This window comes from Hylaeus volcanicus, chromosome 7, assembly GCF_026283585.1.
Source record: "Hylaeus volcanicus isolate JK05 chromosome 7, UHH_iyHylVolc1.0_haploid, whole genome shotgun sequence".
Taxonomy (NCBI): Eukaryota; Metazoa; Arthropoda; class Insecta; order Hymenoptera; family Colletidae; genus Hylaeus; species Hylaeus volcanicus.
The window spans coordinates 4,060,907-4,088,282 of NC_071982.1; the positions used below are offsets into that span (position 1 = coordinate 4,060,907).

The following is a 27,376-nucleotide window of genomic DNA, read 5'->3' on the forward strand; positions in this document are numbered from 1 at the left end:
TTTCGTGCAATCTAAGAACTTCTAGGCCTAGTACACCTTACACAAAACGTCAAGGATCCCCAAGTTCTCCAAACTCGACTTCCCAAAACCTAAAGATGTTAAACGACCGTCAAAGTCGCCAATGGAATCCCGCAAAGGGCCCGATGATCGTCGAATCGTCCATAATTATCCCAGTGTTCGACGTCTTCATTAACAAAGTCCGTAACGAGACAGCGCACTCCCAATTAAACTCAGCTCTGAACCGCGCGATCCTCAGCCCAAGGGGGATCGTATATGGCCGACGGAAAGCATGGAAACGGGGCAACAAAACCGGCAAAAAGGGAGACGCGGATCGGTTTCCCACGGGGGCGCCACCCACGGCGGGGTGCTTCGTCCAGGTAGGTATACCGTGGCTGAAAGTGCGCTCGCGCGCCTTCACGAGCCACGTCGCCGCTAACGAGTCGTTATGGAAATACGTCGGAGCGTAATGACCAGGTGTAATGGGGATGATGCCCACCTACCGAACAGAAAATTCCCGATGGATAGGAGAACGAGTCTCTATCTGTCCACATGGGTAGGCTAGGAGTATCGCTGTTTAGCTAGCCGACACGCTGTTAGATGAGCACCGGTACCTAGCCGCCAGAATGTCCGCGCATTGGTGACTCATCGACTTTTTGTCGCTGGGAATATCTCGCTGAGCGTTTTACTTCCACGTGTCGTGTATGGGGACGGGTAGACTTTGGTGTCCGGAGGTGGGAAGGTGGCGACACCTGGATCCCTTCGGTAATGACACTCGCGGCGTACGGAGAGGTTATGTCTCGAGAGGTGAGAGGAATTAGGATTATTCCAATGTTTTGGATATTGTCAGTTTGGTAGCGGATCTGTGGTTAGCGTGTCCACGATAATCCACTTCTCCAAAGATCGGAATACCTCCGTCCAGCGCCATAAACGTCGCGATCGCGAGCAGAAGAACCGAGCGTGGAGAGAAAAAAAAATAGAAACGAAATCCATCTAAGTCTGCGGCGTTGCGCGCAACGCGCCAAGCGCGACTAAAGGCAACTCGTAGAAAACCACGGGTTTCCCCGTGCAACTAGCGCGCCCTAGATGGGAATAATATGTGGCGCGGACACTTTTATGGTCGCGAAGGCGACCGGGCCTGGCCGCGGCGTAGCCTCTGACTGCAGACAGGTAATTTACAGGGACCTTCCTCGTCGATTGAGACGTCTACCAGATCGCGTGGAGGCATGCAACGCTCGGTTCTGCCTCTCCACGGCTCCTCTTTCGCCCTTCGTGCTCGATTATGGTGTTTCGCGGTAACAATTAGATCGGTGTGTGCCGTGCCGTGGCTCGTTCCACGGTGTTCTCCGGCTTCCTAGGAAAGTCGTACGCCGGCGTTCTACTTCCCTACAGGGTCCCGCAGCTGCGGGGCCCATCTGCATACAGCTGACTTACGTGAGTGCATTTGCAAGTTGCCGATATCACGCTATATCGGGGCAACGAGCGTGCGGAATGCTGCAGACCCTCCCACTCGGACTTCAAGCTTCCAGCGATTTTATAGAGGATTTTTTCTTGCGGATGAGCCTTGGGATTTTTTCTGGGAAGTGCCATTCGGTATCGCCTTTGGGCTGAAAAGAGGACTACTGCAAGGACAGGTTGGTGGATCCGATCTGGAAGTCTGGTGCAAACTTTCGGAATTTTTGTGAAGTGTAAGTACAATGGATGCAAAGAATGATGGTCACCAGTCCAAGATTCTCAGAGGTTTGATCATTGTCGAAGCATCTTAATATTAATCTAGATTAAACGCAACGTGGTCCTCAGCTCATCCATCTAGACCTAGAGCTTCCAAACTCTTATTCGCGAGTTACCATCAATCCAGATACAGGCCTCAGACCTAGATCAAACTCAACATAGTCCTCAGCCACATCCCTCTAGACCTAGAGCTTCCAAATCCCCACTCTCAAGTTCTCGTCAATCCCTATATAGTCCTCATACCTACACCATCCTAACTTCGCCAGGAACAGATGACTACTCTCTTACCAGAGGTTCAAGTGATGCGAATCGTGTTTGTCACCTCCCGATAGGAGATCTCGAAACAAGCCCGTCGATGTGTTCAGATAGCTCCCGGGATTCCCGAACGAATTCGCCGGATTAACGAGTCCGCAGCTGCGTGTCGCATCTGCATACTGCTGAGTTACGCGAACAAGTTCGCGGCGTGTCGATACGACGCGACGCCAGGATGCAGATCGCGCCAGGATTAAGAGGCCCCGACGTCGTGAAACTTTGTCCGCGGTCGCTTGATATTTTAATCAGGCGCCGCGAGGCTTCCGTTCGCTTTAATCGAACATTGTTATAAATCAGCGCGGTGCGTGTACTCGGTCGGAGGCTCGGGCCGGGGACGGCTTGGAAAGTCCTCAATTTTTCCAAACAGATATGGAAACTTGTTGAACATCCAGTCCCCCTGTTTGCGCAGCAACACACTTGCTATCGGGATTGCAGCTGGTAGCAACAGATCGATGACAAGCGAGTGAGGGATTGGTGGGATAAACACTTTCGAATCCGCGTATCCAGGTCGCAGGCGTAACCCAGACCTAATTATCAACCATTTGCATTCGACGACAGTTTCATTACGGAGAGCTAACAAATACGACTATGACGATATACTTTGCGTTATGCGAATGCTCACGCTTAAGCAGCGCCGAACTGTACCTGACCTCATGCTAGTTTTTAAAATTGTCGATAGTAAAATTGAATGTCCCAGGATACTGGAACTATTGAAATTTAATATTCCAAGCAGGCAACTTCGAAGCAGCGATATTTTTTACACTGATCCATATCGTACCTCAATTTCGAAACAAAATTGTGTTACGAGAATATGGGCGATGGCTAACAGCCTTAATATGTCTGTTGATCTTTTTCATGACTCACCTTTAGCATTTAAAAGATCAGTCGTTACAATTTTGCAGATGTGCAATCAAGTTTGAACACGTTACAATATGAGATACCGTAATCGTCTCCATTTTTGTTTTGTTTTTCTTGTTATCATTGTTATTACATTGTACTTATTATCAAGGACAGATTGCCCGTAAATAAAGTATTATTATTATTATTATTATTATTATTAATTTAGACGACTAAACCCTTCTTCTACCATGGGGAGCCGTGGAAATAAAGTATCCTACTACTACTTGAAAATATGCCAGTTTACAGCTTAGATTCAACGAAATTCAAGATAAACAAAAACTGTTGCTTCCGAGTCGCCCCTCGAGTGCAAAGGGTTAACCTAGTCTCGTTCGATGCGATAGGTAATGATGAGATCTTCGAGGCCCTATCAGAAATACGATGAGTTCGGGACCTGTATTTGCTATGTTTCTATAAAAATCAGGGAAACAACACTTGGAATATCGTTTCTAAACTCTCGTATGCAAACGGGCCCAGGAGACAGTCAGATTATGCCCCCATCTCGATCTTTCTGCCAATCACGTTTCAATACAACTCTTCGCAAGACTTTAGACGCCGTTTCTTGATTCTCTCGTGCAAACGAGGCCCATAAAATTGAAGGTCAGATCTGAAGTAGGGCCCGATTCGAGTCGAACCTAATTCCCACCGATCTTCTCGCCAATCAAATGCCCATAAAACTGCGGAAAACTCTCAACGACGTCTTTAAAGTCCTACGCTCGGAGAGGCCCTACTCGGGCCCACGCATCGACCCTCCGGAGAATTTTATCGACGCTCAACGGTATTCCTTGCTGGCGAAACATGTTCTTGACGCAATGGCGTGACAATTCTGGGCAATTTTCGTTGGCAGTCGTCCTCGTCGCCCCAGTTTCGAGTACCACCATCACCCCCTCCCCCGCTCTCTCGCCGTTTGGTAGGTGCGTGGCCGGTTTGGGGTGCGGTTGACGAAAATTGGAGGCAATTTTCGGCAATTCCGGATAATTCATGGGGCGTAGCAGGATTTCTCGGCGATGGGGATACGCCTCGCGGATAAATAATACACGTAGCAGGAAGAGACGAAGGAACGACATATGGCTCGTGTGCCGATCGCCGAACGCGATAAGGGGCCCAGTGAGTTCTATCGTATTACGGGGAACTATCTCTTACGGTGGCTTTATATGGGGTTCCGGGATTACGGTCCACCGCAGGGACCTCGAGGGATCATAGATCCTCGATACGATACATCAAGAGGGTATAACTGTCCTATTCCTGCCCCCCTCCTCCATTCCACCGCTTTATCCCGAAAAGAATCGACGTCTTTCTCGGACTTTTCCACCCCACCCCCCCTCCCCCTGCTGGTGCGGACCTAGCGACCAATCGAAATTCGCTGGATGCTTGGCGGTTTATGGCATCGACGTGACTCGGATAAGACGTCTTGGAGTTCTGATATCTGGCAGGATGCAAGTGTTTGGCGCGATCGAGATCTCGCTGGGCTTGAGGGTTAGATCTAGACGAGGCCCCTAATTTGGTTAGCCAAAGTTTTAGATTCATCGAGACCGCGTCGTAGCGTGCGATGATTCGGGTCGAGATATGTTTGCCAGGGTGCAGTACGAGATGACCCTTTTTTCACAAGAGTAAAAAGACGATAAACTATCAGGTACCGCGGTGCGTTAAAGAGCATTGGTATTCAATAAAGGCCCCGATTCCGGTTCAAACCGAATCTTCACGCCACTAAAATTCTTAAAAAATCGAGAAAACTTTGGACTACGTTTCCCAGCGTCCCGTATGCAAAGAATCGTATAATTGTACGGTTTGGGCCCGTCAACGGTGGCCCGGACCCACGTCAGAATTCAAAATTGACGGCCGATTTCCCATAAAATTGATGAGCACAGTTCTCGAACGCCACGAAGCCACACGATTAGCCCCGGGCGACCGAGGGTTATGAATGGGCCGCGGCTTTTCTCGATTGTTTCGCATAGGTACACAGAAAGGTAGGCCGTGATGAGACACAGCAACGACAAACCTTCGACGTTCCTGGCCGTCCCACGAGAAAATTATACGATGCCACGGGATTCGTTAAGAAAAATTAGTGGCCCCGGGGCCCTTGGACGCCTCTCGTTCCCAAAACGATCTATTCGCCCGGCAATTTACCCGAACCTGGTCGAAACGGATGCCGAGTGATGAATACGAACGCTTTTGGGAGATCTTCACGATCCTCGTCTAGGTGGAAGCCTCGGATTATGAAATTTGTGACGATGCATGCCAGAAGTTGCGGCTCGTTGAATAAAAGTGAGTCGAGAACGTGGTATTAAGTGTTTCTTCTCGAGGAACTCGAGTTTGAAGATGTTGTCTCGTACTCGACTGTTTTGCTAACTTGAAGTTTCGTGCTAAAGATCACTGTGTCTCTATTAGTATTTGTCCTCTGCAAATAATGGAGATTGGATGGCAGCTTTTGTTTGTTGATATCAATAGAACTCTTTGGAAGTACACAAACTATCTTGCAATTGTTTGGTGAGCCAAAGTAGATGCCACAGAAGAATAAGTCCCCAAATTTGAGAGCCCCATTAAATTCTTTATTTATACTTTTCTATTAATCTTCCTACGACTATGAAGGTAAGAACTGGATAACTACCGACTCTGCCCACCCTCTCTCCCCTTTTCATCCCTCTGAATGCTCTAAGAAGGTGCAACCGCGTCCCTTGCTCGAATCGACGAGATAAAACAGCGCGATTTTCGATTGAAGTTTCAAAGGGATCCGCTGGGGCTTTGTTGTCTCGTGGACGCTTCTTTCTCGCGGGAGGGGGCGAGAGAGGGGTAACGATAATCGAAGATTAAAAGTACCCGAACTTGGTGTCCCGGAGGATTGCACGTTTTTGAATTTCCACCCCTTTCGTCTGTTTTTTCGTTTCATCCGTTCCTAGAGGGATAAGTAATAAACGCCGTGATAACGAAGTCATTGTTTGGTCGATTTCTACGATTAGGGGAAAATCGTACGAAGCAGTGCCACTTTCGTTTCTAAAAGGATTTAAAAGGAAAACACCACGATTTTAATATGTCTAAAATTGGAAAAATTACATAAATAATTTCGATTCAATCGAACACATTTTCCAAAATGTTGTCGAAACTCGAGCATCATAATCAACAAACTGCAGACTCTTTCGTCCCTTCGCGCCGATAAAAAAAATGAGAAACGAAACAGGGAAAACCGCGCAAAGCGATCGAAGCACCCCGAGCGACGTTCGATCAGCGTGAAACGTTGTGTAACCGCTCGAACCCCTTTTCCAACCCCCGCGCGTCACCCTTGGAGGAAAACCTCCGAGAAAGAAACGCTTCCGACGAGAGCTTCAAAGTTAAACACAAATGGGGAAGAATCTTCCGGCGGCTCTTTGTGCCCGAGCCTTCGCTTTTTCATCCCCAGCCTACGAGCGAGCAGAAAGACGCTGAAGAGGGAAAAGAGCGGCACGTAATTCAGCTGTTTGCATGAATTTTAAATTCGATGAACCATCTCGCGTTGCTCAACGTTTACCACACTTCCGAGACCGCCGAGATGCGTTATATACCATTCCGGTTCGGGAGAGGTTGGCTGCCTATTTCTGGGGGTCTATGCAACTTGGATTTCAAACGTACACTCTGATTCTGAGACTCTGACAGTGAGACAAAATGCTATTGGACGCGGAGTTGATAGATTTCTAACTTTTTTCTAGAGGATATGAATCGTTAGAATTTATATAAATGCGTCCGGGCGAGTTTATACCTCGTTTCAAAGGGGTATGTATTGCTAGAGACCGAAAAGAATGCGTCATCCCCATCATTTTATAGCTCCTTCCACGTAGACATCTACAAAACCCATCTACAAAAACCCATAAAGAGTTACCTGAACACATTTAGACTAATTTTAACACCAAGCCACGCCTAAACGTCTAAACATCCATTACTCTCCGAAATTCTGAACAAAGGATATCGCGTTCGCGTTAGAAGAAACCGTTCCCGTCCGTTTAAAGCGAACATTGTAATTGTAAACCTAAGGAGCGGATAACAAAGGCAGCTACGAGCCACCAGCTAGGCTGCATTAAGCCATCGAACTTTCTCCTTTGTCATTTCTTTCTGCAGTTTAAACTAAACGGAGATGCAAGACGTCCAAGTTGCGTGACTCACCCCGTATGGTTCCTTCTCCATTTGCGGCGCGAGCCGTGCCATTCTTACACCCTTGTCTCCTGTGGGGTCGAATGGTATGTAATTTTCTTTATATCAGTTCCTTTTCGCTTCAAGCAGACACTCCTCCCCGTGTCTGAGCACATCGTTCGATTCCACTGGGTGTCTGGTAGTCCTTTCGCAATTTAATATTTCATATGCCAATTCCCCGGTGGAAGATGCCATCAAATATTGAGGACTATGGATTTTTCATTGGGAATTTTCAGTTTAACCCATTCGCTGCCAACTACGGGGTGTCTCGTAGTTCGAATTGATTGGGAATACTCAAAGGTTAAATTTATAGCCTTTTGAGTCACGAATTATTGCAAAAAAAGATCGCAAAGGAGGGTGTTAAGAAATGCTCATTTTTGGCATCGCCTGGAAACGAAAAATTCATGCAGGATCTTTTAGAGTGTCTCCCAAGGACCAAAAAATGTCGGTATCGCTTTCACGAGAAACGATGGGAAAGTTGTCAAAAATACGTTCAAAGTATGAATGTGATGATATCGCTTTTTATTATCGAAATAATCACTTAGATTACAAGCCAACGCTCTGGAATTATTGAGACTGTGTTGTCACGCGTGATAATTCGGGTTAGGATGCGCTTCGCGGGGTGCAGTGGAAGGATGAGTGGCCGTTTTTCACAAGAATAAAAAGATGGTAAACGATGTGGTACCGCGTTGCGTTAAAGAGCGTTGGCTACCCGCCGCGAAGGGAACCGTGTGCGTTGAAAGTGGGTTGTTAAACACGGATAACCTAGATGTACACATCTGTATACAATCTTAGCGCCCAAGGCGAAACGCTTTAAATTTTCCTGACAGGGAGTGAGTTAAGGGTGGAGTAACTTTGATTCATGCCTTCATTGTTTAAGTATCAGAATTATTAGGCTGAGTACGATAGACGTTAACTTCGAATGATTAGAATTCAACAGATTCAGGATGCTCGAAGTGTCATACTCTGACCAGAAGCCATTAGGTGGCTTCTGCAAACCCCCACGTCGTCAGTAGTCCACTCCTAATAAGAACCCACGGGAAATGCGCATTCTCCATAACTCCTGTCGTCTTCCACGAACGTCTTCGAAACCCTAACAGGAATAACGATCCCTAACGAGGTAGCCATCCCAGGTTCTCGGTTTGTCACCCATCTCGAGGCCCCCGGTTTACGAGACCAATTTGACTCCGCGAGGTCTGGTCGCTTAAGGAACGCGTTGGAAACGCGGACGTCCTTAAGATCGGGATGAAACCACCAGGTATGATCAACTTTCCGCTCCGTCAGTCCGCGGATCCCGAGAAACGGCCAGGTTCTACCAGGATAGGACGCCGATGCTCTCGTTTGGTGGTCTTCGATCGGCTGAGAACGTGCTATTAAAGGATAACCACGGGTAATAGCGACTTCCTGTCCGCTGCCTGGTTGCGTCAGGCGCTACCCGCTGCAAAAAGCGCGAACAATCTGTTTGGAGGCCTGTAAAGCCCCGGGCAGAGGGACACGATATTAATGGGAGAAAATGGGAACGAGCTGCGAGAAACCGCGAACCCGTCGCCCACGGCGTCGATAGGAAAGCCAGCTAGCCTGGTAATTTCGAGCTCGTTCAGGATCCACTAACGGTTATGGCTGTCCGTGTTACGAGCGTTCGCGCGAGCCCCCTGAAGACGTGAGATTTTCGCGCTGCTCTTCGAGCAAAAGTGCACAAAAGTGCTCCGACGCGTTCGGAAGCCCCGTGGTCCTCAGGCGTGGTTTCATGGTGAATGTGGACGATTCTCGAAGGGAAAGGTGCATAGTTGACCTTGTAATTGGTTGGTTAGTGTAGGTAGCAGATAGATAGTGTTAGGTAACAGTGGCAGATTCGGATTCATTAACCCTTTGACTGCGAGGGGCGTATATATACGGCCAGAGAAATGTTTGTATTCGTTCAATCAAATCTTAAAAAATATCAGCTTATAGGGGACGATGAGACGAAACTTTTTTATATTTACAATTTTTATCATAGGACGCTCAGTTTCAGAAATAAAAATTGAAAAGTTGGAAGTTCGTTATAAAAGTCGAATTTCAATTAAAAGATCTTCTAAAATGTTCAATTTTTATCTCGGAAATTAAACGTCCTATGAATAAACTGTAAACACACAAAAGTTTCATCTTATCGTCCCCTATAAGTTGACATTTTTTTACAATTTTTTACTCTTAGAATTTGCAACAAAAATCGTCCTGCAGTCAAAGGGTACTGGAGGTGTTGAGTATTTAGGCGTGGAGAATGTTGCAGGAGGTTTGGAGTGGTTGACTCTAGCATGCTCCTTCGAGTAGATGAGTTTGATTGTTCTTAAGAATATCTGAGCCTTCGGTTGGGTGCTGGAAAGCACTATATCTCGTGGGAAATTTGTTTTAGGAGCTTCGAAGGCGTTTGAGCTAGTTTGACCCAGGTAATCCACTTCTTTCAAAGACTGATGCCTATGATATTTCTTGAGAAGTCTCTGTTCTATCCAGATTTTACCATGAGTATTAAATCCATCGCACGTTCCAAACACTTCACCGTAATATCACTCCAAAAGCTAACAAGGTTACCCTTCGGTAGCCACTTTCGAAGAACTGCAAGAACAATCACATTGTAAGAATTTAATAATGATGACGTTCGTGGGTATTGAAAGCGCTGACGTGGCTCATTGTGGACATTAGTTTGACAAGTTTAAAACTATCGAGTCAGTTCTTCTATGCCATAGAATAACTCACAGACCTTGATTAATATTTCACCGTCTTTGAAGAACATTGGAGCCTTCGTTGCCCAAGGTGCCTAACCGCGTCGAAAACCAACTCTGAGAAGGCTAGGTAATTCGTTAGAACGCTTTCGATACATCCAGGCGACAGAGTGTATAATATTTGAACTTAATGGATCCCTTTTTAGTCGATAGAGAAGAAATGCTCAAGAACGACACGTTCACCGTCTCCGAGGGTGGTCCCTAGTTCGAATCCTTCAGGTATCTTTATCGACCTCGATTCCCAGGAACGAAGCGTCTCCAAAATTAATCGATTCCCTCTGTCCACCTCCCAGAATCGCAGACGTATCTAGAACCGACGGTTACAACTCCAAATGCTTCCGAAATGCGCCCCATTCCGGGAACCACTTGGCAAGCGGCCTGAAGGAAAGCAGTCCTAATCGGAAAAAAGAGTCATCTGGCTTGAAACTCAGCCGTGTCGTTTTTTATAGGACGGTTGTTATTCCTCCTGGTCGATGCCCACCTAGACAGCCCCCTCCTACGTTTATCTCTGGTAATTACCGCCGGCTACCGTCGGAGAAAATGGCTCGTAGCCGCTGTTAATCGCTCTGACCCTTGTCACTCGAAACTCTATGCCGCGTGCAATGATCGAACACGAAAGAGTGTCTTTCGAAGCAATGCTCTTATAGTCAATAATGGGGATCTTTATTTATTTTTTCACATTTAATAAATAAGAAGAAGCTTCAAAGATTTCAGTGCTTATTACCTCGACTATCATTAGTAGCCAACCACGATGTTAAAGCCTTATTGTCAAAGAATATTAAATAACTTGTCCACGTACCAACTGGACAATTTTTTGCAAAAGCACGATTCCTTCCACCTCGATTAATCGTGAAACGACTGCCAGTTTTTAAATGTCGCAGTCGATGACTCGTTTACGATTGCTGTAAGGAGAATCGAGCCATCGAAGAACCATCGCGTGATCCCACTTGGAGGAAAAAGGTGCAGTTGCGCTATCCAGGTGCAGCGATGCAGTCGAGGAAGAGGGTCTTATTAAAACGTTGGATTCTTTCCACTGTAATTATCACGGTGTGTTTTACTTTTGTTCGAGCAGTAGGAATGGCACGCCTGGGTTGCATGACTCGGTCTACGTAATTAATTGTACCATTCCTGTTAACACCTGAATACCTGATGCGACGAGCGTCGAAGAAATGCTTTTCCGAGAGGGACGCGACGTGTCTAGGATATTTCAATTAGTTGGTAATTGGTGGGAAAGTTTAGTTATGGTTTTGGTACCGACAGAGTGGTGAATTTTGAGCGACATACATCATTTTGATTATTAATTTAAGGTCAAAATCCACTTACATTGGAGAAGTGGTGAATTTGAAGCGACCTGCGCCATTTTGATTATTAATTTAAGGTTAAAATGCACTTATATCGAAGAAGTGTGTGAAATCGACTTGAAACTCGTGTTTAGTGAGAGATTCTTTGCAATGGGAAATTTCAACAGGTTCCTTGGACGACCTAACCTAAAACATTTTAACCAATACCAAAACTAATATACAATATTAAATCTAAATGTTCATTTTAGGTCTGAGCAATCAAACCTGAGTTCTCACGAGTATTTTCTCGAACTAACCCATACCAAAGACCACCCTGCGGAAAATCGAGTAGAAACTCGGTGTATTAAATCTCAATACTCATGTCCAACCGACCTAACCTAAAAAATCAAGAGCATGGCTCGAGGTCGCGGCAAAAATGAATAAAAAGAGAGACAGAGGTAGCAACGTTGTCGTGAAATTCCCTAGCGGCGTGTACTATACCGTATAGTCGCCAGATTGCGTAACGCGACACGGTGAAGGATGCAACGTGGCAGGACGAAGAAAGGCCTAAAGGACGTGTCGTGGTTTTCGAGATGTCGCGTCGGCTTAGCTTGGACAAACGAGGACGAAGAGCCGTGGACTTGTCGGCCTCACGCTTCGATGGTGAGCGACAGAAAATTGCTCCTCCTTCTCGCTATCCCCTCGTCATTGCCCCCTCCACAACAACCCTTGATACTTTTCATCGTCACCGGCTGTTCCGTCGACTTTTTTCCCTTGGCCATGTTATTATACTTCCCTTTCGTTTGTTTGTCATCGAGCCGATATTCCAACGATCGGACCTTCTACCCCCACTTTTTATGCGAAATGAAAGGGGAGGGGATAAGAAATTGAATGGTGTTTTGCTGGAAGTTGGAGTTCCGACAAATGTAACGTTCCTTTTAGATTAGGGAATTTGTTTAGAGTAGTTTCTTGGCCCTCTGAGACATCTCGTAGGGGTTGGTCAAGAAGTGTGGGGAGGAGGCGTCTCCGAATCTTGTTTTTTGTGCCATGGTTTAAGAGTTCTATGCATTTTACGAAACCAATCCAATCTTATTTTTAAAAATCTAACCACTTCGAGATATTAAAACAGAAATATCTAGCTTATATAAATACCCAATATTGCAATCTAAACAATGGATCCAAAGTAGTTCAATTTAAGCACCTTTTTATCCACGCATATGTATTTAGAGCCTCCATATTAGACATTTAATGATAATAACAATTTCTCCCGAGAACCATCGAGACTTTTCAAAACGCGGAGGGGGATCGATACAGCGCGAAATTCTCGACGAATGCGCGGAAATTCGACGGCCGGAAGTGGCGCGTTCAAGCTCGTTTAATTATTCGGGAAAGCCAAAATCCCGGAAGGTGTGACCCGGGCGCTGGGCGAAAATGTGTTTATTCGGGTTAACGCCGTTCCCGAGGAGCCGTTGCCGTGTAAACGAGGCCGAAAGCACGGCCAACGCACAACGAAATGAACACAGAGGCGGGCTAATTAATATTTACCCTCCGACAACATCACGCCGCCATGACGAACGCCGCGCGCCGGCCGCGAACTCGCTTCAGAGCCGAAAAATAACTCTCGACATGGTCCAGAAATTGCACCCGACCAATCCTCCACTTCCTTCGAATTTTTAATTTACTACAATCCCTTTCAACTTTTCATCCCTTTATTCTAAATATTCTGCCCTACGATAGCCACTTGATAGCAGTATTAGGCCATGTTTTGCGATATTTTTCTTTGTACTCCATTTTACTTTACATCGAGATTCTTAAATTCAACGATTTTTGGTAATAATACAAATTCATGATTATACGTAGGGGCGATTGTCAATTTTGAGAAGTAGGAGTGGAATTTTCGGAACGCCTGCGATTCGAAGACAAACGACATCCTTTGGTCTATTCCACTCTCGTGGCGCCATCCACGAGCTCCCCGCACCTCGAAGGGGCGCTCGCCGAAAGAATTCCAAGAATTCTCGTCTCTCTAACCGAGAATTCTTGACGCGGCGTGGACCACTTTGTTCCGCCACCCTTTATTTTCCTTTTCAGCTGCTTTTTTTTTCTGCGGGCGTGCGTCCGGCACGCGTGGAATCGTCGCGGAAACCCTCGATGGGGGAAATTTTCGCGTTCGACCCCCGAAACGACGGGGGGCTGAATCGCGGAAAAAGGAATCTCGGAATACCTTGTCCCGCGGTGCCTCGAATTCCCGACTTCCCAGAATGCGAAATTGCGCTGCGAAAAATCGGGAAACGAGGGAGGTGCGAAGTCAATCTCTGGAAACTTTGGAGAGGATGCTCGATAAAAATGAATCGAAATAAAAGAAATATGGACCGCACGAGAGTTGAAGAATAATTTTGAATAGATTCACGTAATTTGAGAAAACAGTTAATTATGATTGGTGGGTCACTATCAAGCGATGTTTACCAATGTGCACTACGATTAAAAAAAAATATTTCCACCCCTAACCTTTAATATCCTCATAACAAACATAAATTAACCCTCAACTGATACTCGATACTCCCAATCGACACACACACTAAAGAAAAGACCTTCAAATTGCAATCCTGGTCTTCAACCACCTCTTCAATCTCCTCCTCCAACCCTTCTAAACAAACGACACGGGAAATCCCTGGACGAAACATCGGGAAAGCAGATCGCGGGATTCACCCATGGAGGTTAATCCAACAAACCCACCCCCCGCCGACGGGGCCGGGTCCGGCCCCCCCGAATGCCCTCGAGCGTCACCATTCCCGAGCGTGACGTTGTAGTCCGCCCGAGCAAAGGAGCCCCGGACACTTTCTCGCGGTGGAAGGGACTCTGCCCTTCCCCAGGATGCACTAGTCGCTCTCTGTCTCTCTCGTCGCCCTCCCCCCGGCCCTTCGGTTAGACGTTCGCCACGTGGTGGAGGGGGGCCGACGACCGCCTCCAGAAACGCCCTTCTTGCCCTCCCCTCCCTCCCCGCCGCCGAGCGCATATGCCGCGACCGTACATACGTGCAATATGTGCACGCGCATGCACTCTTTTTCACGCACGCGAGCGTGTGCGAGCCCCGCGATCGCGCGAGTGTGTGCGTGCTCGCGCGCCGCGGCGTTCACACGCGCGCGCTGATGTGGGACAGGACCGGGCGGGAGGGATGGGGAGAGGGAGGCGGTTGCCCACGGTCTCCACGGAGGCTTTGTCGTCCGTCTGCTCTTTGTTAACGCGCTTTGCAAATCGCTTCGCCCGGGAATCCAAGCTGTTTCTTGGCGGTTTCTTCGGGGCTTTCCGCGCGGTTTTTTGCCGGGATGGGTGTTCGCCGGGAGGCGGGCTCGAGAACAGAGGCCGAGGGGGTTTTCGGACGGGTTTCGGAGGCGGATTCTTACCGCGGCAACGACGAGGATGGGAAATTGTCTTCATGGGAAGATCGCTTTGGAGTAGTTTGTTTTCGAGGGGGAAGTGCGAGCGTTTTGGAAGGCTCGAGCAAGAATGGAGGCATTTGGCAGCTTGAGTGCGAGTTTGCAGGTGAATTATGGGTGCATGTGAGGACGGAGGAAGATTGGGTTGATGGAGATATACGCTTTTCCTTTTTAGAAAAAAAAGATGGCAGAGAACTTTGTATAAAGATCGTTGCGTTTGAGTTGGAATTATGTACCTAAATTAAAGATACTATGAGACACAGACCCCACTACAAAACTGGATCCTATAAATGCACTTCGTTGTTATTACCCTACTTAACAATTCCCGAGAACTACGATAATGATAATCGCGATGAAAATTGTTTAACCCCAAATAGACGTAATCACGGTCCTGTTTTCTCGCTCCTCCGTCGGGAGTAGCGAAGCAGTAGAAACGACGGAGAAAAGAGTCGAGGAAATTTCTACTTTCGCTTTTGCCGGCGTCGCCCATTTTAATTCCTGTTTTCCCGCGCCTCTATTCGCCCACGGTCGCTCAAAGAAAACAAACGATCCTCCAACGACTGTAAGAAAAAATTGCACGCGAGTATTCCCGTTAATTTTATCGCGCGTACTTTACGGAATTCATAAACGAATTTTACGTCATCTACAAATTGAGTTCGAATCATTATCTCAAGTTAAATCGGCAGTGATACAGAGCTTCGTCTCTTCTTTGCACCGAAAGTATATTTCTTTTTAATCCTATACTACATTAATTCCCAAGGAACTTCACTAAAGAATTATCTACGGCACATAACGAAGCCAGAAACACCACTGCATCTAGATTTTACTCCCCCCAAAAAATTCTAAACCTCCCAGCAACCCCTACACTCTTCATCCCCTCAAAACTCCGGTCTAAAACGATGCTCTCCTCTCCTGCAGCATCCAAATCCTCCAGAGGAACCTCCTAGATCCCTAGAATCTAGGAACAGACAGTCCAGCGATTTTTCCATCCCCTTTCAAGCCCCCACCCCAATCCCAGAAAGCCATCAGCCACCAAAGACAAGACCAACGGGGCATCCGTCGTCCTAGGGTCGCCGCCATTACAGATCAGAAGAAGATTCAAGTAGGAATCCATCAGTTTCGGCTCGCCCTCGAACCGGAACGTCCGTTAAAGGGGGTCCGCCAGGGGGTTGTTTGTTGAGCGTCCACAGGGGGAGGAATGCCGTCGCGCGACGCGCCAGCAGAGTCTCGATTGGGCCGTTCAACATCGAAAGACAGATCGTCTGGGATCGCCTTACCGCTTGTTCGATTCTATTAAACCGACCTGCTACCCTCCTCGAACCCGTTACACGGAGCTCGCGACAACCTCGTCGAGGAAAATCCACCCCATACGGATCGGAGCCGACTAAGTCAGCTCCTTCCCACCGTGGAATCAATCTACGGCTTCTTACCAGGGACTTTATCGTCGACGAGTGTCGCAGGGGGTCGATCGGGGGTTGATTTCGCCGGACAGGGTTATTAATGGATTCCGCGACCGGGGAGGGGTCGAGTGGGGAGGAAGTTTGCTTATGGGGTGTCCCACGCTCCTGTACACAAGCATTACAACTGTTTTCTTTATCATATATCAATCTTATTGTAGAAGAGACGAGGGCTGGCTCAAATTTACTTTTGCAAATCTATTCGACATAACGAGAAAGTAAGCGTAGGTGTATAAAAGGTGAGTAGTATAGAGTAGTATAGAGTAGAAGGTGATAAGTAGGAGAAAGATTGGATTCGCGTACTTGGCCGTCGATTTTGGCGGAAAGCCGTGTTTACGAGGCTTGGGGAGTCTCCAGACTCCGCTGTGGGTCCGCTCGGGTTAAGAGACTCGTTGTCGTTAGAAGGTCAATCGGTTTCGGTGCTAGGTTGTAGTAAGCATAATTGCGTCCATTGAGCGAGATTGTCTTTAAATTGGGTTAATCGAAGCTGGCTGCAGTAGCCTCCTTTATGCGCGGTAAAAGAACACGAGAACCACTCAAACCTCGCAAAGATGGCAGAAAAATTGACCCCAATTGACTCGACTGACGTCCCAGCCAGTCTTCTCTCCCAAATTGCGCCCGAAAACGGTTCCTCGAGAGGGGCCGCGCGAATTTCGAACTCATTTGGGCACGGAAGTCCGGCAACCTCAAGGCGCTGCACGAAATTATAGTGGAAGACGTCGGGCTGACCTCATGGCGGGCTCGTGGCGCGCGCACAACAATGAACCACGACCGTCTGCGAGGCAAAACCGCGAGGCGGAGTCTTGACTGACAGCTGTCACACGCCAACGCTCTTTCAGTCGATAAAGCCGAAACGACAGTAGGACTATCGGAAACACGAGCAAGAGCCGCGAAACCGCGACAGCTGTTCGGCTGGTCGATCATCGTCAGCGGTCCTTCTTTCAAGTTTCAGCGCGACAGGTGACACGCGCGACTATAAATCGTGAATTAGAACGTCAGCTGGCGTTATCAGGCCAGAGTTCGACTGTTCGCCGGTGAATATTGCATAATCGACAAAGGAAGAAACGGAAACGAACTATACCGGGAACTAGTTTCACGAGGAACGGGTAGACGTGAAAGTTAGCAAAAGTCCGAGTTCCGATTTCTGACGTGGCGGGGACCTAAGCGCATTAGGGGAATGAAGTTAGATAGTAAATTGATTCAAATGTAGCGCGTATCAAACATGGATACGGCACTCTAGGTCGTCCTACACTTACGTTGTTAGCTAATCCTCTAATTATAGATGTACCCTGTTCTGGGAAACTTTGCGCTTTCTAGGGTTCTACTGAGAAGTTTCGTGTGTCGAACAGCTCACTGTAAACGGTCCTAGTTCCCTATTTCGTCATCCGTGTCAGAAGGTGGAGGACATGGTCGTGGGAGGATGAACCATAGAGCAAAAAAAAGCTCCCAGGTGATCCGATAATCTTAAGGCAACCCCATGGAATTCATACTCCTCCTCGTGGAATCTGGATCTTCATCAGCGAATGACATCTTAGCTACCAAAGTATCCCCGACAATCGTTCCGAATCAATTCGATTACAAATATCCGTGCAGCTATCAGCCATTTCTCGAGTACTCACTTGAGAAACTCAGTCCAGCTTGCACCAGCCCACCAAGTGCTAGAGAGTCTCCCACACCCCCTAAATCAAGTCTTACTCAACCGTACACCCACGCACAGACGAACAAAGAGACCCAGTTAGCACCGCCGAGCACATTGTTGGCGGTTAAATCGAACGCGCAGATTTTAAACAATCCGGCCGAATCGACGACCACGAATCCGGGCGTCCCGGCCCCCGAACATTTCGCGGATCGCGATTCGAGGCACCTCGATTCCTTCTTAGATCCTCGATTTCTGGAAACCATAGCCGCCGTGCGAATTGCACGTGTCGAATGCTAATGCGTGCCGGCACCTGCGCGGCCGGGCAATAAGAACCGAACAAGGCGAAAGGCAGTTATTCATGAACTGCAGGCGCGCGATCGAGAGGGCCGGAGGGGGAGAACAGAAGGAAAAGAGGCACGGCGTATGCGGGCGCTGATTAACGACGCCGTGGACGAGGGCTGTCGCAGCCATGCGACACGGAGCTGGCGTTAAAAAGGAGATAGTCGACCGGCCGCCTCGCGGCCTGGCAATTTTATCGCGGCGAACAATGCACGCACCAACGCTTGGCAAACTGGCAAAGTGCTGGGTAATTTCTGCGCTTCGAAATCTTACGTTAAGAGGGAATGGCTCGTCTTTGGTCTTAGGATGGGATATCGCTTGTGGGACAACTTGTGAGACTGCAAGGGGGTGGTTTGGTGAACCCTTCATGCGTCCAAGTTGGGTCGAGCCTAACTACACTAAAAAATATATCAATTTTTCCTTTTTAGTGTTAGATATTGCTCTTGAGTCCTCTCCTATTGGATTCTTTAAAGTGCCCTTGATGTAATATGCTCGTGGGATAACTTGTGAGACTGCAAGCGGGTGGTTTGGTGAACCTTTCATGCGTCCAAGTTGGATCGAGCCTAGCTATACTAAAAAATATAACAATATGTCCTTTTTAGTATTAGATATAGCCTTTGCCTACAATGGGCCAGTTCGGAGTATTTACCGCGTATCCAGGTTGGATGCAGCCTAACTATCCAGGCAAGTACCCCGACTTTCCCTTTCAGTCTTAGATATTGCCTTTTGTCCTATCTTACGAGGAACTACCAGGTGTTACTGGTCATTACACAGCATTCCTTACGTCAATTAAGGGAGTGTACGTGGTGTGCATGCATAGTGCTTGACGCTACACAGTGTGCCTACGTTAGGTCTTGACCAGATGCCGAACTAATCAGAAAGTACCTAATCTGCACTATTGTACTACTTGTAGGGCAGCTTGTAGTCATTTAATGGGACGATTGGATATAACTATCACGTGTCCAGGTGGAACGAAGCCTAACCATCGAAGAAACTATACCGACTTTCCCTTTTTACGTTCAGATATCGTCTTTTGTTCTCGCTAAGACTCTCGACATCCCTAATTACTCAAGTTACAAAATCCTATAGAACATAATAGAAAGTGTAACTACCTAACCTATCCTGTAGCACACATCTTTCATTGCATCTTTCATCAGCTCACTATCCTAAATACCAAATCCTCCCCTATGAAGATCTCCAAAGTAATCCAAATCGAACGTTTCATCCTCGGTGGACAAGGTAAAGTAAACCCAAGCGTTCGTCCTGTTCCTGTCGCAGACCTCGAAAGGCAGACTGCGCGTTCCTAGATGAGTAATCCCGTCCAACAACCGACTCGGTTAATCATCCTGTACGAAACTCACATCCTCGCGCGAAATCCCGAAAGGATCGTTGTCTCATTATCGCATCATCGCGGGAACATTAGGTGGGCGTACTGGTGAGCCCAGCCAGCGAAATTACGACAACCGTAGCCATGCTATTTATAGGCCTCTATCGGTTTTCATGACGAAGTCCGGGGTTAGAGGGACCGCGGGGAGGACGTGCGTGTAGGTAGATTGAACCGTGTTAATTTCACGATAAAATTGCTGTGTCGACTCGTTCCATTATCTCCTGTTTAGCGCCTACTCCTCCGGCTCTGACAACCCTTGCCGTCCATCGCGGTGACTGATTACAATCTTTATAGTGCCCCGTGTGCATACGCACGCTGCCCGCCGCGCCGTGGCGTGGAGTTCGTTAGAACGTCGCCGCCGCGATATAGGTATCGTGCAATTATCCTCGCTGATACCGGTCAGGTACGATTCTAATCGGTATCTTCGACGCAGTGCGGTTATTAGCGTTGCCGACTGGCTTTTGCCGCCTAATGAAATTATCCGAGTCGCGGTACCGATAGGCTGAGCTGCAAAATCTGTTAGAGACGTCGGGCTTGGATCCTTGGTTAGAAGGAAATGATAGATATCCCGAGTTTGAAGGCTTGAGTTATAGATTCCTCGTGAAAAAATTAGGCGAAAATGTGGAATACACTTTCGCTGTAGAAGGATAACCTTCCGTGGTAATTGAGTTTGAAGAATATTTGGGGCACGCGCCGAGTAAATTGAATCTCGACGGAGCTCGTTACACGGATGTTTCTCACGCGATACTCTATGTATAAAAGTATGAAATTGTAAACAACGTGATATTCTCCAAACTGAAGTACTCGAAACATATAATAATTACACTTAAACCGCAACATGTCTGCCAAGCGCGAGCCCCAAACGTTTTTAAACTCTATTATCTCGAAACTGAAAGCTCCTACAAAAAAATGTATTGTACATTTTCGACTCAGTTTTTAACAAAGAATACGAGTATCTGAAAGCCAACGCGTTGTTACCGAAGTTACCCTCGTAAAGAGAAAAGGAGAGGGTCAGGTGCCCCGAGAAATAAAGTTGACGGATTATTCGGTGACAAGTGGACGTTGAGGACGACGAAGAGCGAGGGATACGCGAGGAAACGAACACGTAGAGAACCGCGACGCCAGCCAAACGCAATAATTACGCGATCTGGCCCCCTCTCGCCGTTGGCGCGCCCGTTATGTCATTATCCCATTTATTATAACAAGCAAGGAGCCACCACGGACCGGATTCCACGCCTGTTTCTCGCTCGGCGAACGCAAATTGCCCGGCACTGAATTGGCCGCCGCGATGATGTCTTGATACGGAATGCGCGATCGTTAATCGAGTATAGAACCTAGGCGCTGCTCCTTGGCCGCACCGTCTAGATCCCCAGGGGGTAAACACTGACTACCGTTCACGGACTGGCTTTTTCGTTATTCGGTAAAAATCAGGCGATGACGCGGTGCATGCTACATTGCAAAATGGTCAGACACCGAGACGCAGTACGTTTCTTTGGCTGGAGAATATTTAATTGGCACGAATGTAGTCGCTGCAAGTACGTCTACGATAGTTATATTTCGTCAGAAATAACGAATATAATTTATGATTTGTATCTTCGAAAAGTGTTACGGAAAAATTAATACGGAGTGATTTGAGATCAAAGATACGAAAACATTTAGCCGTGGTGAATTTCACAAACTAGAAATTTTGCGAAGCAAAAGATAAAGACGAGAAACGCTGCGGGGCTGGCGACGTCACTGTAATCAGATGCCAGTAACGGACATGTAAATTCACTCGAGGCAAAAAGGAACGTGTGAACGAGCCCTCGTCAATTCCCCTCCGCCGCCCCTCCCTGGACAGAATCTGCCGCAGAATTTGCGCACGATCGTTACCGGAGAGGCATCCCCGAGGGAAATTTGCCGGAGTGCATGCCGAATGTGGTCATGGCAAACGATTCAGTAATGTCTGCGCGAGAGGGCGAGCCCTTTTCTGCGGCGTAGCTGAAGATGACACTACCCGCGTGTTGTTTGAACATGCTTCGTGATTCTTTGGGAAATATCCGTCCCTCCATTTTTATCCAATTACTCCCTGGAAACGACGCTTCGAAAGTTATTGCACTCAGCTGGAGTGGAATTTTCGTTGTATTATATTATAATTTTTGATTATTTTATAACGTTCTAAGATACGAAACATTTTAACGCGGAATTAAAATATTAATGTAGTATGGTCCATAGGGACCCAGAGATGATTACTGTACATTATTAATGTAGTGCATTTAATTTTTTTATTCAAAAATGGAATTTTATTTAGGCTTGTCTTTTGTTTTATGCAGTCTCTATTAATCTACACCTGTTCCTTCAATAATAATAAAAATGTTGAAAACGTCCTTCGTTATTCGATCATTTATCTTCGTGACGAAGCTGCCAGTGTTTCGCCAACGCATAGTGGATATTTCCAGTCGCCCCGTCCAAATAAAATTCCCCTCCCAACGAAAACAAAAGCCACTACGCGCTAAACACGCCTACGGGCTGCTTCCTTTTCCCAAGTGTTTTCCAAATTTCCCTGATTCCCGCCCTCTGGAGGAATCACGGTGAAACGAGGGGAACACGCCAATGGCGCGTGCAACACGCTCGCGAATGCACGACACGTTCGTGCGCGGAACAGGAATCGGATCGGTGTTCGTTGCTCGGTGAACAGCAAAATGGCCCCCGACCCCGGTCGAAGCTCACACGCACACGCCTCGGCGCGCACGCGATTCCGCAATGAGGCCGCGTGTGCGTGGGTGCGTGCACGCAACACCGACGGCCGCCGAAAAAACGCGACCGACGAACGCAACAGTGCACCGTGTGTTTTCTCCGCCGAAAATGCGTGTCGTTTCGTCCCCTTTCTACTTGTATCGATGACAAAAAAATTGCTGAAGGGGAAAGTAAGTTGTCCATATTAAAATATATGTAGTTTGGTTGTTGTTTGGCTTGCGATACTTGTTGTTGTATGTTTGTTGTAGTTGTATCGTGGAATCTTAGTAAAGTTTGTGTTGTTCCAAGTTTGAAAGTATTGTGGAGAGCTTGTTGTTGAGGAAAGAGAGTTGTTTTCATGGTGTTGTTGTTTCATGTATGGTATTTGTTTGTTACATGTTGTACGTGGTTTTATGATAGTTGCATCGATGACGAAAAATTGACGAAGAGAAAAGAAAGTTGTTTGTATTAGAATGAAATTAGTTTGGTTGTTGTTTCATGTGTGATACTCGTTGTTGTATGTTTGTTGTAGTTGTATCATGGAATTTTAATACTGCTGTTCATTCGTTTTGTTGCAAGTCGGAAAAACTTACGAAGAGAGTCGTTTCTATTACGGTCTTATAATACTAGTTGTCGTTGCATGATGTTTGAGGTTGTATGAGGGAGGTATTTTACATCCATCCCTTGTTAAACTTCAATTATTCTTCCATCGACGATGTCGTTCGTTGTTGCATGTTGAATATTCTATCCTACCATTAAATATTCCCTGCCGAAGAAGTTGTTTCAGCAAGACAATTAATTTCCACCCACCTTCCAGTCTCGCTGCTTCCAGCGGCCGTAACGCCGTCCGCGTTGGAATCAATTTCCATCGCGCGGCCACGCTCGGGGAAAAAACGAGGAAAAATCAGCCGAGTCGCCAGCGGGGGTAAAAAGCTCCGGTAATGGAATACTAAGCGACATGTCGGAACGATGGGTCCAGCGGCGAACGCAAACGGCGTAACTACAGGTGTGCAACTAGCACAGACGCTAAACAAATCACGAGAGACTCGACAGTCCGAGAGCGAAACGTGAACCTGCAATTTCCCACGTACACGGACGCGTGCGTGCGTGCGCGCGCAAGAGAGAGAGAGAGAAAGAGAGAGTGAGAGAGAGAGAGAGAGCTCACCGGCCAGGACACTGGATAATTAAAGCTGCGAGGCACGTTTTGATCGAGTTTCGCCCCGATTCGTTCGCCCGCGCTGATTGTTTCCCGTTTCAATTTTCGGGAAATTGGAAAAAAGAATCCCGTTTCGACGCGCCAGCGTCCAGGAAATAGACGTTAAAACTGATTTGCCGAGGGAATTCGAAATGGAAAGCGACCTCACGTCATCCTCTCTGTTGAGGCTGAACTATGATTCGATGTTTTCGTCTCTAATCGTCGAACTAGGAATCCTGCAGGTACATCTTCGTCAGAGTTTTTGATTAATTAAGAGAGAAGTGTGTTGGATGTTTTATCACCCTGAGTCTCTTAGCCTCGATATCAACCACCTTCGACTTAGCCTCTACATTCCAGGACCCGAATCATCCAAGAATTTTCCAACTCTCTCAAAGTCTTTAATTCCGTCATAAATCAAGTCACCAGGTGAACGAATAAAATTTGAGTCAGGATCGAGCCACCCTCGACCACTGGAAAGGTCAAAGGCAGCCTCCTCAACGCGATATGTCAGCTCAGCTCCTACAGTCTCAGACCTGGAGTACCCAATCCACTTCATATCCCGTCGGAAGACCATGATTTCGTCGCAGATCAGGTCACCGAGCGAAGGAGTAAACCCCGAGTCAGAATTGATCGCTAAAGAGGCCAAAGGCAGCCGCCTGAGACCCGCCAACGTCGTACGATAAAGGCCGCGAGATCGCATTCCAGTATTTCCAGTATTCCAGGTGACCATCGGCGTCCTGCCGCGAGACTATCGACTGGACCGCTTCGTTAGCGACGCGCCATAACCAAGACAACGAGGACAGCGCGAAAAATCCAAGGACGACTAACGAGGAAGCTGGAACCGAGATATCGACGACCGGCGTCGAGTGGCGGCCAGGTTGCGCTCTTGTCGAACCACTCGTAACGAGGAGACGCTGGTTCGTCTTTATGCGATGAGCAGGTCGATCCGCCGAAATGAACGAACGGCCGCTTTTCGGCGGTACGGATTAAACGCCGGGATCAAGTATGCTTGATAAAGGTGGCTCAAGTGCCGCCGCGGAACGACTAAATTGAGGGAAAAACCGGCGCTGCGTTGGATGTCTGATCTCGTGTCCGCGTTTATCTTCAATTGGGAAATCGTTGCCGAAACGTTGCAAGAATTGAGGCAAATTAATTAAGAAAACATTGTTCGCGGGGTTAATTGTAACAGGAATTGATTGGTCTAAAGGTCGATTCAGACTATACGACGCGGACCGTCGCGTTCCGGCACCGACACGACAAAACATTAAAACACGCGTTTTAATGGAACTATTCACACTATTCCCGTTGACGGAACGTTCAGGTCGGTGTCTGTTAAGTGTGAATAGAAATGTTTTGCGTTGCCAGTCCGTGTCGTATAGTCTGAATCGACATTAAGAGTTATATTTCGTGTACTCGAACGCTGTCTTGGTCAGTGACGGGCAAAATCGTAATCGCAAATACGAATACGATTGTAATCGAATGTTTTCGAGTTATTACGATTGTAATCGCATCTTTCCGAGTTGTGATTACGAATACGATTACGACCGTATTTTTAAAGATTTACAGCCATTGAAATTCTTTACCTCAAAACCGACTTCAGATTCGTGTTCTTCACCCCCAAAAACTTAGAAAACCATACATTCGTCGAAATCAAGAATGAAAAATTTTCAATTAAAATTCGTCTCCATAGAGCAGAGCCTAGATAGGGTAGCTTTTAAGAAAATTTTTATTTTGACGAAAGCATGGTTTTCTAAGTTTTTTAATGTGAGGAACACGAATCTGATGTCGGTTTTGAGGTAAAAAATTTCTATAGCTGAAAACCTCTAAGAATACGGTCGTAATCGTATTCGTAATCACGACTCGAAAACATTCGATTACAATCGTATTCGTATTTGCGATTACGATTTTGCCCATCACTGGTCTTAGTAGACGAAAACGAAGAAATAGGTTCAGAAATAGGGGATGATTCTTTTCATAGGGATGGTATTCATCCCCTTTCTTAGATTCTCTAACAGCATCCATCTTTTTTAAATGTAATCCTTTCGAATCACCTGTACCACCAATCAAAATGGAGTCTACCACTATTTTCCTACCCCATAAGGTCTCTCCAAATGAAGGTAACAGACACCACCAGGCCACCTTGAGCTCATACTTCCAGAGACTCCCTGAAGACAACCTGAAAGCTTCAGCATCCTCCAATGAGAGACACGTAACCCCAATTTACTAATCTCTCATTAAACAAGTAACCTTCACCCTCGAGGACAAAGAAGGTACCTGGGCCAGGGTTCATCGCGTTTTCCACAGTAGACTGACCAAATCCCGATCCATTAACCCCCGGAACCAGCCCTAAACGACCTGGACCGCTCACTTCCAGCGAGGTTCCCACGCGCGTCGCCTCTCGGGAAGGTAAATTCAGGTCTGGTTGAAACGGGAGCAACGGAATCCGCGGTACAACGTTTTTCCCGCTGTTTGCTGACCCCGTGGTCCTTTAGTCGGTGTTTGCTCGTGTGCCAGGGGTCTCGAGACGCACTCGAGGATGCCGTCTCGAAGGCCTCGAGACGTCGAGTGTCTCATTTTTGTTTGCTGCCTCGGGATTTTCCCGACAAAGGCCCGCGGGGATTAGAGATCTATCCGCGCTCTCGAGCGGACTCCCGAGTGCTGCTTGCGCTAATTTCGATGCTTTCCTTCGTCCTGGCTACCTACCGGTGATGTAGGTCGAGGAAATTAGGGTGGGACTGGAAGTCAAGTCCTCTTGGGGTGACTGTTTTTCTTGGGACTTTCGAGGAAGGGTGGTTCGAACGAAGGTTGTGTAGTTTAGAGATTAGGCTAAAAGTCAATTTTGTAAATAGTATTCCTCTTCTTAGGGACCGTAGGGCATGGAGTTAAGCATCGATAACTACAGGTGCAATTATCCCGTAGAGTCAATCTAGATCGTTATATCAGTGTACTTAGTACACAAATTCAAGAAAGTGGAAATCCCCAATAGGATTCCATTCACCCTTCCAAAGTACTTCAAAATCCAACCCGGCTCAGACATTGGCGCGAACAGTGAATCAAAATTCTCGTCAAAAATATTCAAAGGCCCCGAAAGCACAAAAGACACTCGACAGAAAAGAAACCGCTCCTGATGGCTCGAATCAAACCCATCCAACCCCGACGCGAGAGATCCAGCTGACGAGGGCATCCGCTCCACATCCCCGCGACCAAAGCGTCCCAAATCCCTCCCGAAATCCCGTGGAACTTCCACGAATCTGGAAAAAGGGTTGAGCCGGCTGGAGAACGGCCGCGAGGGGTAGGCCACGAGGGGTATTTTCTGGGCTCGTGCACAAACTGGATCACTCCTGGCCCCGATGGACGTAGGTGAACCGTGGCTAACATCGTGGCCGCGGTTACCTTTCGACCGGTCCCCCGTCGGCGACCCCATTCCGGGGGACCCCGACGAGCGAAGAAAAGGGAGACGGTGGCGCACCGCGCGATATACGCGGCCAACAAGACGAAGAAGACGAAGAAGACGACGAAGAAAAAGGCTTGGCCCCCGTAACAAAGGTCGGGCTGTGCCCAGCCATTGACATCGCTCCGGGGCCCAGGCTGCTCAGGAGGACTAGATTTCACGAGCCAGCGATGCAGGATCCTTCAAAGGACGCCGACACGGACTGGCGCAAAAAGGATTCGCAAAAAAAGGTGAACCGGGTGGGGTGGGAGCAGCGGGGAGGGCGGAGGGGTGGGGAGGCAGAGGCTGCTGAAAGAGCCAGGCTTCTTTGCTCGACGCTGGCTTCCGCAGGGCCCCTCTTCTTCTCGGTGAAAAGGTGAGACGTGGAGGCTAATAGAGGCCAGAGGGGAGAACGGGGCCCCCGGCAACTACTTGACGGCGAAATCCATCGCGATAGCTTAATCCCTGGATTACACGGTGCCTGGGTAGGGAATCCTCGCGGAAATCCGATCGCGGACCGTCTGCGTTCCTCCTCCGCTGGAATCCTTCTGTTTTAGGGCTGCATCTCGCGGAGGAAACGCGGGGACGTTGCTCCGTTTCCGGCCCTTTCGCCTTCAGGGACCCCTCGGGGCTCGCTCGGATGTTGGGG

The 27,376-nt window shown here is 47.7% G+C and overlaps 1 protein-coding gene across 3 annotated transcripts in view; it reads right to left on the reverse strand.

The window, feature by feature from the left end:
• Nucleotides 1–27,376, reverse strand: part of LOC128879214 (optomotor-blind protein) — a 114,224-nt gene that overhangs the window by 37,714 nt on the left and 49,134 nt on the right. The gene's annotated exons all lie outside the window — the stretch shown is intronic.